Below are 16,844 nucleotides of genomic sequence, written 5' to 3'. Positions count from 1 at the left end.
TGTTAGTAGAAATTTGTTGAGTTTATTATGAGCTCATGGAGGACTTGAATGTTGCCATTTTGTAACTGCCTTTTTTATAATGTGTGTGTCAGTTTTTCCGCTTTTCTCACATTCCAGTGAGTGAAGGTAACACAGCTGAACACTACCATTATAAAACCCAGAGGGACGCTGTGGTCGACTCCGCTGGAAGTCTCGTCTGCTGCCGGGGCAATTTCTCTGTCCGCAACTCACGTTTTAACCAGAGCGCCAAGGCAAACCAGACTTGTCCTGCTGCTTGAAACTTCAACTGATTGTGTTTCTCCGACTGCAACATTTTCCTGTCACATTTTGCAGGATTTTTCATCACACTCCACACCACATATTCCCTTTTTGGGTTCTCTGTTTTGTGTTTATGCATTCAAGCTTCTCATATTTGCCACTTTTGTATGAAATCTGAACATATTTGCCTCAATATTTTCCTCAGTATGGTTTAGACCTTCAATGAACTACCAAAAAAAAAAAAAATATTGATAACTGTTGTTTGTATATGATTTATAATGTGTCAAAGGAAAAACATCATCACAGTTTCCAGGAAAAATACGTTGCACTGTTGAAATAACATGATTACATGAATTCCAATAACAAAAGCGGTGTTATTTTTGACCATCTCCCCCCTCCTTAAAGACATCCATAAATAGTTTTTGTGAAGGAAATAGCTTAGTGTTGATGAGGAGTGAGACAACTGGTCGGACTGAATGAGGCGGAAGGCTTCGGACAGTGGATGTGTCAGCTGTGACAGACTACCTGTATCCAGGCCAGACCTCTTCCAGAAGCAGCCTCTCTGCTGCTGAGAATAGCAGGAAATGTGCCATATAAATAACTCCGTTGCTTTATGCCTGATGGAGAGAGCTGATAGAAGAAACACACATCACAAAACATACTGTATATGGTCAGGGTGACATGGAAATTAGTCAATGTAACAACAGAGGAGTGTTTTTTTTTTTGTGTGTTTATTGATTGCCTTTCTATTGCACAGGTATCCTACAGAATTGCCAAAAACTTATATACATGACCCAACATGGATTTTGGAACTGTTTTTAACCTTTTCATGCATAGTGGTCACTACAGTGGACAGCTATTCTACAGCTGTTCTCTTGTATATTCATGGGTCAATATACACGCAAAAGCTTATAATGTCGTACAGATAACACGCCAATTTACCATAAAAAATGACGTGCATACTGATGCAAAGTCATGATATCACGTTGCATGGATTTTGTTTTAGTTCCATTACAGCCAACACAGTGGACACTGTTGCACCATCCCATACACTGACATTCATACCATTACTGTATCTTTGCTGTTCTTGATAAAGCTGACCTGCACTAACATGTTTGAGCGTAAATCAATTTTCAGTTACTAGACTGTAATTAACAGGTTACTTAAACAAAAAGGTTTTTTTAAAAAAAAAAAAAAAATATTATCCCCATGAAGTGAGTAATAACTAGTGTTAGAGTATGATGAAATGTGAGAAAACATCAGATCAGCTGTATTAAAAATGTTATTTCATAGTTTGCACACAGTATACCACTTTCTAATATTGCGTTTTAAATACATGTTTCTTTGCTTCAAAAATGACACATAACACATGGTGTGCAGCTAAGTGGACATTTTTGTAACTCCATGAAAAATAGGCTCATTAAAATAATTCTATTGCATTGTTTTTTTTCCATGCCTAAAGAGGAATAAAAATCTTGACTTTGGTTCTCATAATTCATGCATGAAAGGGTTAATGTAATGCCAGTTTGAAGAGGAAAATACTTGATAATGCAATGGCAAGTAAAGTAATTTTCCTGAATTAAACATAAACTAGTACGTTGACCCGTGGGGAACCACAGGATGTGGTAGTTTTGATGCTGGGGAGAGCTGACTTTTGGGAAAAGATCTTCCACCTCCTGGACGTTATTATTGTCAATATCGAGGGTGGGATACAAAAAAGGGGGGTGTTTTTAAAATCCACCCTGAGGGGTAACATCCCGGTCCCTCTGCATGGATATTTGTTGTGTATTCACACATGCTGTACCACATTTGTCCAAGTCACCACCAAAGTGTAACGTTACCCCATTGTTCTAAGTGTAGGCAACGCGATTCTGGACATAGCAACGTGATTGTAAGGCTATTGTATTCCAGAATTAGAAATATCTCCCAAAATATTAGTCCTATCAACTTGTCGTTTTTGTTAGTCTCTTCCTTGACCAAAAATACACAAGTGTGCCAAACTGCAGCAGTCAAGCCTTTCCGAATTTTGTGTGATGCCCAAGACACACACATACACACAAACACACACAGATACAAACAGAGTCCACTTCCCTTTTAAAATTTAATAAGTGTTATAAACTAAACAAACTAAATATTGGAACAGTTTACCGCTCAACATAAGAGACTCACAATCATATGCCTCCTTCAAATCACAACTTAAACATAGGATGAAGGAAAACCAAGCCTGTGACTATCAGTAGATCATCTTCACTGTGTTGTTCTGTGTGTTTTTAGGATGTTTTGCATTTCTGTTTACTGTTTTTTATGATGTCTTTTACAATATTTTGCCTTTTTGTCAACTGTCTTTCTTGTCACCTGCCTAGGGACTAGAGATGGAAATTAGCACTGCTGCTACAATCTGGCATATTTACAGCTGCAGTTGTTGTAGATGTTCATTAATATGCACTGTCCCTATTAAATAAAATAAATAAATAAATAAATAAAAATAAATAAACCGACTACAAATTGAGAATTCCATGTATCTGGAAAAGTCAAGACATGTTTTCTCTCTTTGCAAAACTGATCCTGCTGTGTTTTGATGGCAGAAAACTTTGTCATCTCAACATGTACATTAACATTTGAACTATTTATTGTGTCTTGAAATTGGAGGCTAGTGTGTTGCTAACTGGCGACCATTACTTTTCAGTGTTTGTCAAAATTGCTGACATTTTTAATTTTTATTTTTTGCTGTGAGGGACATTTCAGCCTTCTGTCCCTGACTTTCAGGCTTAGTTCAATATTGTACTGACTGTGGACGCTTTAAAAATTAAGACAGCAATTCATTATATCCATTTTAGAGGTTTCATCATAGGATAACACCAAATTTCTCTTTTCAGTCTCTTGCCTTAGAAGTATCTGTCTGTTTTCCGGACACTAGTAATATTTTACGAGACTCAAAACCACACTTTACGAAAGACACAACATACACTGTTGCCCATAAAGTTGGCAGAAGTTTGTTTTCAGACACCTTACTCTTTTAATTCCTGCTTATACACATCAGTCATCACCTTTAACCAGGTACAGTGATCACATTCTAAGTCCCAGTTACACTTTATCTATACAAAAAAAAAAAGAAAGACACATTGTCACAATCATTTCATGAGAAGAGATAAATGTTGTCTGCCTGATACATAAACTGAATAGCCAGAGCTTTTTCTATTTGAAATTAACATGTACTTAATTCTGAGTGGGATATTGTTTGCATATGAGCATTTTGTACAGATTGAGTATTTGGTAAACTTTTAAATCCAAAAGCACAGATACAGTGAGTGCCTGAAATAACACATTTAGACAATTTAGCAAAGAAGAAATTTAGCAAAGAAGAAAAATAATGTGCTTACTCTGAAAAATCATTAACCGGCTTTGAATGGCTGTTGGCAGTACTTCCAAAAAAACTTCTAGTGCAAATTGTAAATGTATGACAAGCAAAATAAAATTAAAAAAAAAAAAAAAAAGAAAGTGTCCCTCCTTTTTATTTGTTCTTGAAAACAAGAAAGAAACCCAAAGGTAATTGATGAAAGTTTTATTACCCAAATATTTTTAGTCTAAGATTATTATTATTTTTATTATTAAGTGCTTACATTATTTTTACTTACATACTCATATTATGTGTATATCATTGTTATGCTACTGTTACTGTTATCACGTTATTATAACTTTTCTTCTGTGATTATTTAACTATATAGATATTTGTGCATACTATAATATTATGTAATATTATAATATTATAAGCTGTGTATTATTATTATTACTTTGCCACTTGTTTCTACCAGTACTTTCCAATGTGTAATTGCAATTTTCACTACTGTTTTTTTTAATAGTTACTGTTTACAATTTTCTTGTGGTATTTCTTGTGTGTATATTTAGTGTTTTGCTGCGATCTAATCTAATCTAATCCAAAAGTAGGAACCAGAAGTTTAAGAAAGTCCACTGTGCACTGTGATTTATATGTGATGTGTATTAATGATTCAGCAGATACTGTAAGAGGCTCACTTGCTTTCCCCTTGGTTTACTGTTTGTAACACCCAGTATATGACGATAATAACAATAGCAGCTGATGACGCCGTGTTCTCCCGGGGCCTCTGAATGATTTCCTCCTCTCTGAAGTTGGACTGAGGGTCAGAGTCTGAGCCTGCTTGAGCTTCCGTCTTTGTTAACTGGAAGTCACTGAAAGGACAGTCTGCCAGCACAGGTGGAGTCTGTCTGCTGTTAGACTTGGCCTTTATTGAATGTGAAACAGTGGATAATGTGTTCGTCTGTAGGAAGTGGAACTGCTCTGTTGCATAACAGCGAAAACCGGAATGTTCATGAACGCTACGAGTTTAGTAAGCTGAATAGTATTAATAAGCAAAATGAGCTGTTTTGGCGTGTGAAAGTTGGTATTTTTTAGGTGTGGGAATGTCAGGGGTGTGTTTGATCCCCAAGGCTCAGGTATCAGATAAAAAAGATAAGACAGTTATGTAACCAGTAAAAAAATGAGCACCCCGTCATCCTCCGTAGCACTCAAGTTAGATCCAAGAACACATCCACGCTGTAGACTTACTAAAAGAGACACAATTATGCAGTCAGACACCAAAGCTTTTGTTTTGTGACAAGGCAGAGACAAATAAAAATAGTCCTTGTTCCTTACTTTGAAGCTCAGTCTCTTCTGGTACAAGGCAGCACTCACTTTTTCAGTTTCTCATCCTCATCCAGCTTTAACCGTTGAAGACAACAACAGGTTAAGTTATTTCTATATACTTATTGTTTCACTTTCTCTTATAATTGACAGGTATTTGGATTGATTACTGGTTTTGTTTCACAAGAAAATGTACCGGTAAGTCAAGAATTTCATGCTCAGATAACAACACAGCCAACATTTCTACGCAGTGGAGACAGTGAACTGCTGTATTTACTTTCCCAGAGGTCCTTGTCAGTTCAGTTTATTAAGATTTATCAGATCCATCATTGCAGCAGCTCTTCTTACATTATGTATCCTATGTTAGTATCATCGATGTGTCATGTGTCCACGAACAGAAGATTTAGACTAATCTGAAAGACATTTACTGTGAAAAGTCATATACATTTTAATGGAATTTAGTGCAACGTTGCTGTTTTTATCTCTTTCCCCTTTTTTTTTCTTTTTAGTCCTGCTTCCTTCAGATAAACTGATGAATATATATATATACATTTTAAGATAAACCGTTGCCATAAGCATTGCACTTTACCATAATGGATGAAAGGTCACACTGTTTTTTACATTTTACATAACACAAACATCCTCGTTTAATTTTTCCACATGCACACACATGCACACTGTACAAACTAAACATTCCGTACCAAATATGCACTGTTGTAATGTGATTGTGCTAGAATTGCCTCGTGCTTAGCTTTTGGCTGCTCTTTGATGTGAAGTAATCATAGTTTGTTGCATCAGTTTCACTCTTATCAGCACTTATCCAGACTTTTTGCCTCTCCTCATTCACTCAAAGGACATGCAAAGGGATAACCCGAAGGTTTCTGGGGAGAACAACAACAATTATTGTCCTCAAGAGAACAGCATGGTTAGTGTTTGCACCCTCTTTTGATACACGTGGAGAAAGAGGGAGAAAAAAAAACAAAAAAACACCCTTCTCTCCATAGAGCTGAGGTCATCCTGATTTAGTTAATTAAAGCAAGTTGTTGCCAAAACATTAGATCATCCCCAGCTTGTTTTGTCATTAGTTGAACCCAAGCCCTTCTCTGGCCCCTGGTCTTTGAGGAGAACATGAGCAAGGCACAATTTACATCATGCTCACATTTTGGAGAATCTGCAGTGCAAATTTTATGGAAGTAACCTTTTTCTTTTTCCTCATTTGAAATCCTCGGATACATTACAGGGAACATGGGTTTTGTTGTAACACGTAACAACTGTATGTTAAGACAAAAATATTACCATGTTGTAAATGATTGAAAAGCTTTACCCCTGAGACCCAGCAATGCATTTTTGTCCTTTGTAGGGGACAAAAGTTTGACAGTATTTCTTTAAAAAAAAAGGCTGTCCATTGCTAATGACATTCCGTTAAATAAATAAATAAATAAATAAATAACAATACTTTTAAAAATGTATCTGAAAAAACTGTTGCATTATGCAGTTTTCAATTAAGACAATTATTTAACATAAAAAAAGCAAAACATTTTCACTTTCCTGGGTCTCAGGATATAGACTCAGTTGACCCACATTCATCCATTCTATTACACAGAAAACACCGGTAGCCTTTTATGTAAAACACACACACAATACACTGCCCCATTAGGACATTGAGTTCTGTTGGACTGATAATAGTTTTTCCCCACAAGAAAAGGAGGGGGAGTTTAACAAAAGACAGCTCAGCGTTCAAGCCATGGTACGAGCTCTTTTAAAACTGTCTTGTATTTGGTTTCCTGTAATCTCGCGAGAATTGGTTACCTAGTAACCAGGAACGCAGCATCGTCCAAAATTCTGAATGGCCCGTGCTGACCAATAAGAAGCACCCCGACTGTACCAAAACGGGGATCCGGGCGGGGAGGTGCTAAGTTAAACTATTAGACATACCGTTACATATAAAAACATTGTCAATTTTTTCACATATGTGTAATGTACGGTGATTTAAAGAGGTGCATATTTTGATCTAATATAAGCTTTTCACGAATGCGTTCAATAAAACTTTTTCCTGTGGTGTAACTGGTGCTTCAGTTATGGTTTCATCCGCGCCAACATTGAAACTTTAGGTGAAAGTAAAGTCGGACTCGAACTTTAACTCAAATAGTTGCTTAAAGTTGACTCTAGACCATCATATGTACAGTGTTTGAACAGTATACACGGTGAGTAGATGTTTGTTTTGGTTTTTTCCTCAAAATGACGTAGTTTGGTGGTTGCACGCGGCTCATATTAGTGAAGGTTTTTACTGCGCACGTGAATAAAGCATGTGTTTTGTTGACATTGGTTTTTATCTAATTTCTGTTTGGATTTCCACAGATAAAGAAATATGAGCCAACTGTAAGAGTTACTCACAAAGGGTTTGACTCTAAAGTGACGGGGTAATATTGGATTAGATACGGTTTTCCATGTATGCAAGGTGTCTGACGTCTCTATGAATAATCAGTTGCATAAATATGAATCATGAAATAATAAAATACTTAATTTAGTTAAATAGAGATCATGATAAGCAGGACTACAAAGAGTTATTGTGTTAAAGGCAGTAAAGTAAAAGTGTCCTCCTTGAGTTTAATGTGTCTTTATCCCATTCACTGAACTTTATTGTTTCAAGATACACAGAATGATAAAGGTTATATGACTATCCTGTTGCTGTATTGTTCCTTAGGTCTAATGTACTGTGGACAGGATCTCATTGCTGAAGTGAAAGCCTTTTCTTACCAGACAGACAAGAAGAAGTGTCGAGGTAATTTTCTGACTAACTTTTACTTGAGCTGAACATGGTTTAAAGGTTACACAGGACCAGGGGCGCAGTGGGCCCCTTTTTCAGCCCAGGAGTTTCATGCCCAAACTGGCCCATTTTTTCCATGCAGGAGGAATTTGAATAAATAAATGAAACAGCAGCTAGCTCTTACAATGCCTTTTTATTGGTTATAAGTTCAGGTATATGTTGGTAAGTTAACAGAAAACACTTCACTTTAACAATACGTTAAATTCAAATTAAAATCAGATAAAGATTTAAAGGGTAAATAAAAATGATAAAGATGACAACGTATTTACCTTTGTACAGGAGGGCGCCGGTGGGTAAATCCACGGGTTTACACTAAACTCTTCAGTAGCTTCATTTTCTTTAACCTGGCCTTTCCGGCTCCACCTGGCCTTTTCCTGCCCTCCACCACCACAGACTGACTTGCACTACCAATCCAGAAAAGACGACTCGTGGGCCATCTTAAAACAACTTAAACATTTGGGAGAGAACAATTCCCTCAGATGGTAGAACCCATTTATTCTACTGTGATGTAGGGGATGTGCTGTCAGATGAATGGAGAATGAATGCAAGAAGAAGATTAGAGAAGTGACAGATAAGTGTCAAAATTATTTTTCCCATCCAACCAGCCCAAAGTCCAGATTGACATGAGCCGGCCCATCGGGAATCCTCCCGAATCTCCCGATTAGCCACTCCACCATTGCACAGGGCTTTGCAGTGTTTTGACTACTGATTTGAGAGAAATGCAGTTCCTTTTCTCCATCACAGGAGGAAGTCTGTCACATCCTCTGTTGGCTTGGTTCCCTTCTCTTTGATTTTTCTGTTTGAATCAGGGTCATCATAAGATCAGGATCTTTTAGGGTGGTATATTTTTTCTATTATTAATTAATCATACATTAAAATGTACTTCCCCTGCAGAAAGGCCTTATACCAGACTTTTTATTATTTCATGTCATGTTGCATGTTTTCTTGAGTTAAAAGGCATTGTAGGACATTGATGCTGCGTGTGAGAAAAGACCAGCCTGAGAATGTTGATACAATAATTTCCGTACATTCTCCAAAGAGTGTTATGTGCTTGCAAAAGCTGTTCACCTCAGGCAACAGTAACAAACATGCCACCTTGTAATTTCCATTTTTAATCACTCCCAGGCCAGCAGAGTGCATTCTGCAGCCTAGAAAAGTCAAGTTACTTGACTGCATGGAGCCATTATGGGCTCCTCAATAAGCATGTTAATGTGGAGAACAACAAGAAAAGCAGCTCTGGAGATAATGTAAAAACAGAAGCCTAATGGAAAAAGCATACCATTTGTCCACAGTTGAAACATTAATAACAGTTTGTGACAGAGTGCATGTAGCAGTGTTGGAGAACTGCCTGCTGTTATTCACATTTCTCTTTTTTGAAGAATATGCAGAGACTTGGTTTCCTACATTGAAAGAAGGAAACATCAATAGAAAGGAAGAGCAGGGGTTGGGGAAGTCTGGAAAGGAGCTTATGGGGCTTTAACTGAAGACAGACCCACCACTGTGTCCTGTGTAGGGGGTGTACTTTTACATCAGTGACATCGAAACAGGAGCTGGGCTCTTGTCCATGTAACAGATTTGGAAGTTGTTGGCTGACCTTACCTCACTGATAAAACAGCCTTTTGTCTAATTCAGGGACTTGTATTTGCCTGAATCATCAGAATTGCAGCACTACCAGTGAAAGTCTCTTTAAAATATGGTTGAGCTCTATAGTGGAATAAAGGTTTTATTTGAATTAGCATTCAAAATATTATTTATTATTTTAATAATGATTTTATACATTTTAACAATGGTGTCTACAAGGGCACAAGACGATCAAACACTGATTCCTATAACATTCCTGAAATATTTATTATTATGATGATGACTATTATTATTATTATTATTATTATTATTATTATTATTATTATTATTAGTTTCTTAATAATTTACAATCCATTAATTGTAATGGCCTCTTACTGATGAACACTTACTTCCACTGCTTGAAACTTGTTAAAATTGCAAGAGATAAAGTTAGGCTAAAAAATACCACAGTTTGAGAATACACAGTTTACTTCTGGACTTCTCTTGATCCTAATTAAAAGACTAAATAGAGATGCAGATGAAACCGATGCTGTTTCATAGCACTGTGGAAAAGAGAAGCTACAATGATTGGTAATTACTGCTGTCATTGTAAGAGACATGGACTTCAACTCGAAAATGAAGAAAATGTTGAATTATTTTAAAGTTGTAATACTGATGATGGCCACTGGGGGTGTCTCCAAACAACCCAGTGTCCCATAGACTTAAATTTAACTTCTCTCTAAAGATTCTAAGTCTATACTTTTTTTCCAGTCTCATCTTTTTCATAAGTAATAGGGTTCATCTTTAGAGTGTTTTTTTCCTTCATTCATAAAATCTCAGGTCAAATAGAAGTTTTGATGTCAGCCATATTGGGATTTGATTGAGATTCAGACTTTCAGAGGTTAAGTTTATTTAATACATTTTCCCTCATAGTGAGTTTTACTGTAGTTTTGGTCGATAGGTTACGCTAACAACAGTGTCAAATGACTACTTTACATGGTATTTGACGTATACAATTTTACAGAGTCAGTACCCTAGAGTTTAAGCTCCCATAGTCACTCCAATAAGCCAACATTGCAATGGCCGAATTGCAAACTACTGGCCTCAAAATGACAATTCAGAGACCAGTGGGTGACATCACATTTCCTCTGTCCAAATATTATCTACAGAGTATGTGTCAGTCACATATTTACAAAAATTATATATATATATTACAGTTTTCAAATCCCTGTTCTTTACATCACATGTGTTTACTAACACAGACAGGTAGTGACTGACAGCTGTAGTGAGATTTCCTCACATGTGACTCTACTGCTACTCCGTGGCTGGACACAGAAGCTTAGAAAAAAGGCTTTTCTTTTCCACAGTGATGTGAAATGACATTAGGTCGTCTATATTTATATTTAGTTTTTAGGACCAGAGAACAGAGAGCTGCTGTAGGAGGAGGTGTAATTTTAAGTTCTGGCCTTTTCCCATTTATTTCAGCTCCTGCAGCTTTAAGTTTTTTTTTTAAGAATGTAATCTTAAATCCTACATTTTGGAACATCTCTGTTTAACCCCACAACAATAATTTAATGTTGCTTAGGCTTCAAAAACAAAAATCTGATTCATGGTCCTGTGGCACACACAAGGTCTTATATACTGTACATACCATTTAAGACCTATGCCTGTGTACCGTGCTGATTTTGAAGCCTTTTTCCAGTCGCTCACCACGTCTGAGGTTTGGTTCACGTGGTTTGGTGCCTCATAGTAGAGCCTCTGAGTATCTTTTTTTTTCTCATTTGTTTACTTTTCAGTATTTTCAGATGTCCATTTTGAATTCAGCTAGCCTGGGAAAAACAGACTTTAGCAGGCTACATGTCAGTGGTGGCAATATTACAGATGGTGACTAACATATCTGCCACACAGACAGACACAGCGGAACATTTAATCCAGTCTGTTACATCAGTCTGCTGTGATGGCATGCATTAAAGAGTAACTAACCACTGTGGCTAATGTTGCTGATGTTCTGTGTTTTCTCTCAGCTCATCCACAGTGTCTGCATGACAGTACATCTCTCATTTGCTGGAAAAAATCATATTTTTTTTTTCCAACCAAACCTACATACCATCCATTACAATGAATAGCCAGTAAATAATAGTGCGTCTACACCAAGATTACATTACACTAGCTTTGGCCTGTAATATCATAGACCACATCACTGTTGCAGAAAAACATGTGCTTTTGTTTTTCTTTGTTGATTGTGAATTCTTAGTTTTGTGTATTTAAAGAATTCAGAATACAATGAGCTCTGTTTAAGAGGAACTTTACTTTGTTTCCAAAGTGAACATGAGGAAAGTTTGGCTGAAGTGTTTTCATAGTAGGTACCGCAGTAAAACCTCACACTGCTGCAGAAATAAGTACTATTCATCATGTTGCTGGGCTTGACTGCGCAGCTTGTTTTCTCATACGCGCTGTCGGACTGTTGTCAGTGTTGCGTTGTTTTGCTGACTGTGCCAAGTTGTGCTTCTTGACCCTCTGTGACTCCCTTCCTGTCTCCTTTTCCTGTCTTTCCTACTGTGTCTGAGTGATGTTGGCTCTACAGAAATACCTGTATTTGGCCCTTATCTTGGCACACTGACATAGCTTTGTGTGTGTGTGTGTGTGTGTGTGTGCGCGTGCGTGTGTGTGTGTGTGTGTGTGTGTGTGGTTTACGTGCTCTGCCCTGTGATGATGAGGTCATCTTATGGTGCCATCGTTTTTTCATCCCAGGCCAAGTAATCTGCTCCACTTGGCCAGGACAGGACATGCAACCACCCACATACACAACCACAGTGATACAGTCTGAAATTACACAATTCTATCTCAAGCTCTGCTGTCGTACAAGTACATACAGTAGGTGCCTCGTGGATTATTAATATCATTGACGCCATATACAGCAAGATGCCTGCACATTTAAATGAAAAATCCACATAGGGCTGTCACAGTAAAGATATTTTAGTTAATGAGTTATTGTTATACGAAAAACTGTAAAAATAATTTTCTGTTCATGTTGTGCGACTATTATAGTGTAAGGATAGCAGTAGTTTATTTATACAATTAATGAATAAGAATTTACTTTCATTGCCATTTACTGTCACTGAATGCTGGAACACATGAGACACTGCATTTTTGTTTGCATTTTAGGCACATATTACAAAGTACTTCAATATACAAAGATGTTACTGGTAGTGACAAGTTACAACCTTCTCAAGATGATGTGGGTATAGAAAGGAGACATCACTAAAAGAATGGCAAACCTCAAAGAATGAAAAATGAAGAGATGAAATATAAGCCTGGGTGATGTAGCAAAATACACAACCTGGCCAAAAAATAAGTCCCTTCTGGATTAACAAAAAATTACTTTTTTCTTTTTTTTTTTTTTAAATTGTTTTTATTGCAATTTTTTGTTTTTCATCCAACAAAATGGTGTCTTCAAAAGACTAGACACAAAACAAAATATACACGACAGCTCTTACATGAGAAATAAAAAAAACCCCACAAAAACATAGCTTAATACATAAGGTGGTAGGTCAGACTTACAATGTACCGGAGTCACATTTATGAATATCATTTAAGTGCACAACAATCTTTTTAATAGGGTAGAAGAGAGGTCCAGTCTAATGTAGTCCAAAACTGGACGCCATACTCTGTAGAACTGATCTACACTGTTGTGTACGATATGGGTAAGATATTCTAGGGGGATCATTTCAAAAATTATTTTACACCAACCACAGACAGAAGGAATCTTGTCACTGACGCACTGCAAAAGTATATTTTTCCTTGCTGCAAATGTTAGAATATTATACAGTCTTTTGCACTGAGAGATTTAATGTTCTTATGAAACCATTGTCGAAAGCCAGGATCTGAAGAGCCTGGGGGCAAAGCAGGATTATTTATTATTGGAGTGAACATGGATGTTATATTTGATCTTCCTTTAAGAGGGCTTACAAACAAAAAACTTAAGTGATTAACATGTTTCAGTTCTTTAACCCTTTAACTGACGGTCAGTAGCTTCTCATTTCTTAAACAACCATCAGTTTGACAGAGGGTCTAAAGTTTGGACTGTGTTTCAATGGAAAAAGGTCATGTGGTCTGATGAGTCCACATTGTCCCTGTTCCAGAGTGATGAAGGGAGGTAGATGAAGCGATTACCCATCATGCCTAGTTCCTACAGTACAAGCCTGTGGGGATGGTATTATGATCTGAGGTCGGTTCATTTGGTCAGGTTTAGGTTCAGTAATGTTATGTGTCCAAAAAAAAGGATAGAAATGAATATTGTGGCATTGTGTAAAATTAGCAAAATTCAGACTGATCTCAGTAAATGGCATTGTTTCACGCCAGGTGTTATGGCATTTGGTGTGCTATACCTACACATTTTTCGACCTTTCGCGTTTTGTTCAATGCCATTTGGCCTCCATTGGCTTACATTAACTAGCAATCGCATGTCAATTTACCCCAAGATCTCTGCTTCACATAACCCTAACCCTCAGTGCATGGTATGTGATACGTCGATTCAGGTTGGACAGGGGGTTAATAACGGCCTGAACATACATGTGTAAAGCTTATAATGCGTACAGATAACATGGCAATTGACAGTGGCGTGTATATTTACGCAGTCATGATATCACGTTGCAAAATGGCCACAGTAAATGTGTCCAATAATCAAAGCTAAAGACTAAATAAGGCGAAAGCTATATTGTAGACTGTGGGACTTTTTTTGTCCAGCTTGTGTATTTTTCCATATTGATCAATATAGATATTTATCATAATGCTGCTGAATGTCCTTTTTAATGCCTGAAGAAAGACTGTTCACTGGCTAAACCTCAGATTAACATGGTATATTCCTCTTTTAGTGTAATGACAGATGTAGACCTACGTATTTAAACAAAGGAAAATAAACTTTCCCTTTTTTAACTGTGTTTAATTTGAGCATGGATTCCTAAATTTACGAGTTCACTTCAATGGGACAAGTCTGTTGCTGCCTACACATTTTGCCCATATAGGTATTATTAGAACTGCATTCCAGAGACCAAAATAGTGCCTGTTCTTTTTAATCAAAAGCTGTTCATTGGCGTGTGACTCAAAAAGTTTCTGTCATACTTCCACATTAAGCATGTTTGGACTCGGCCTGCTGTGCATATGGACTTGCGTGCCACCCGCTTGTCCCCGCTTGGACCAACGGGCACTATTGCTGCATTCCAGAGTCCTGGGAGATGGGAAGTTTCCGACATCCAACTTGGTAAAAGGCATTGGAACGCCAGAAGTCCTAGTTGCAAAGTCGGGCCAGATCGAAGTACGCCGACCTCATCGCAAACTACAATGTGACGTCAACACAACAATGACGGCGCACAGTGTGCAAGTTTGCAATGAAAAGAAACTTCACAATGTATAATTAGCCCATCTGTCATTTCGCCTCTTCCATCTCGTTTGCGTATATGACAACACTGTACTGTTGACAGTCAAAATGCTCTTCAGTATCAAAACAAATAGAAGTTTAGATCTGCGCTCCTGCATATTTGTTGTTTATGTTCAACATGGATAGCCTGGAATACTTTGAGGTGGGATGTAGTTAACTCCAAGTGAGAGATATTCTACCCCCTAGGACTCTGGAATGCAGCATAAGACTCTATACTTTATTGACTTCCTGTGTTTTTCGTCTTTTTTTTTAGGGTGTATTCAAAAATAAACATAAAAAAGTGGTCCAAAATACAGAAATCTCCTCAGTGAACGTTGCTCATCACTGTGCAGCGACCAGACAGAGATTATAGCATACTCAGCATTATTAAACTTTATCTTGGCCTCAGCACAAAAAACCTGGCATGCGGTTTACATTATTGTCAGGTTAAACCCTTGTTGCCCCATATTTCCCAGACAGTAGGAGTCACATGGCTGGAGTTCCCTTCAGTCTTCTGGGAGAGTCTCCCCCCCTGAGGAATGAGGTCACTGTGACTTCTTGTCTTGGTTTGCTGTATCTCTGTTTTTGCTGAACTCTGGAGGTCATCTGTTCTGGACACGCATGCAACCAGCTGATCTTGTGAGATGGAGTGAAGTTGTGAGCAGCTCTACAGAGGAGCATGTGTTTCTGCTAAATGTAATGGCCTTTGAAGTTGTTTTGAACATGGTTGCCAGCTGACTTGACCTCCACACAAGACAAAAAACATGTTCTTAAATGCATCATGTCAGTCTTTTTTAGAGGGCTGGCTTTGAAAATGATTTATTGAATGTTGACCAAACTTAAAAGCTTGTGGTTTGTTACTTGTTTCTGTCAGGTGGAGGAGCACAACCTGTGTTATTATTTGCCGCTATTTATATCTAGCACCTCGCATTCACAAATGAGTCATGTCTCGCAATTGGATCTAAGGCTGGGAACCAGACGGCTTTAAGATTGAATCATCGGTGATACTCAAATATGATTTCTGCTTCGTGATGGGAACCTGAGAGCTTTGTATTTGTTACACAGTGCCTGCTAATCACTTAGTCCTTACACACTCACACTGTGTGAGCTGAGAAGACTTGTTGCATGTGTGTGCGAAACTATCCGGGTGTGTTTGCTCGTGTATTTTTGGAGGATCTTCCTTGTCCTTCTGCCCCACCCTTTCGAGACAAACGACAGAAGTCTGGATGCCAACCTTCCTTTCATCATTCCTCTTTTTTTTACATTCCCACAAGGCCGTGCGTCCTCGCTGCACGTGAGGTACTTTGCCCTTAGCCTGTTTGTCAATGCCTCTGGCTGTTTTGAGGTTGTTATTTAGCAGCATGCTTCTGTTTAACCATTATTTACCCAGCCCCCTCCACAGCGGGCCCACTGACCTACTAACTAGGGCGCTCCAACACACAGCTTTTAACATCTCCCAGTGTTATAGATCCTGCTGCTGTGTCACATTGCACTCGCTTCAATACTATCCTTATGTCAACACATGCTGTCTGTGGACTAGCACGTGGAAATGTCACAGTTAAAAGAAACTTGTGAGCAGGGGTCAGAACTTACAACACACATGTTGTTTTCAGTATGGATATAATCCTGTGTCTGTGGATAACATTTGAGTTTGTTTATTAAATATATTTCATTTTATACTGAACTTGAAGCACTCGGAGAGCGCAGACCTCCGCCAAGGCTGATCAGTGGCCCCCCCCATGGGCCCCCCCACCCCCGATCACCACCAAAATTTAATCATTTCTTCCTTATCCCATTTCCAACAAACCCAGAAAATTTCATCCAAATCTGTCCATAACTTTTTGAGTTATGTTGCACACTAACAATCAGTGGCCCCCCCTCGTGGGCCGCCCCACCCCCGATCACCACCAAAATTTAATCATTTCTTCCTTATCCCATTTCCAACAAACCCTGAAAATTTAATCCAAATCTGTCCATAACTTTTTGAGTTATGTTGCACACTAACGGACAGACAAACAAACAAACAGACAGACAAACAAACAAACAAACAAACAAACAAACAAACCCTGGCAAAAACATAACCTCCTTGGCGGAGGTAATTATCTGAATGTAACCTTGATGGACCA

This window comes from Sphaeramia orbicularis, chromosome 7 (assembly GCF_902148855.1).
Source record: "Sphaeramia orbicularis chromosome 7, fSphaOr1.1, whole genome shotgun sequence".
Taxonomy (NCBI): Eukaryota; Metazoa; Chordata; class Actinopteri; order Kurtiformes; family Apogonidae; genus Sphaeramia; species Sphaeramia orbicularis.
Note: the sequence above shows the minus strand (reverse complement) of the source record.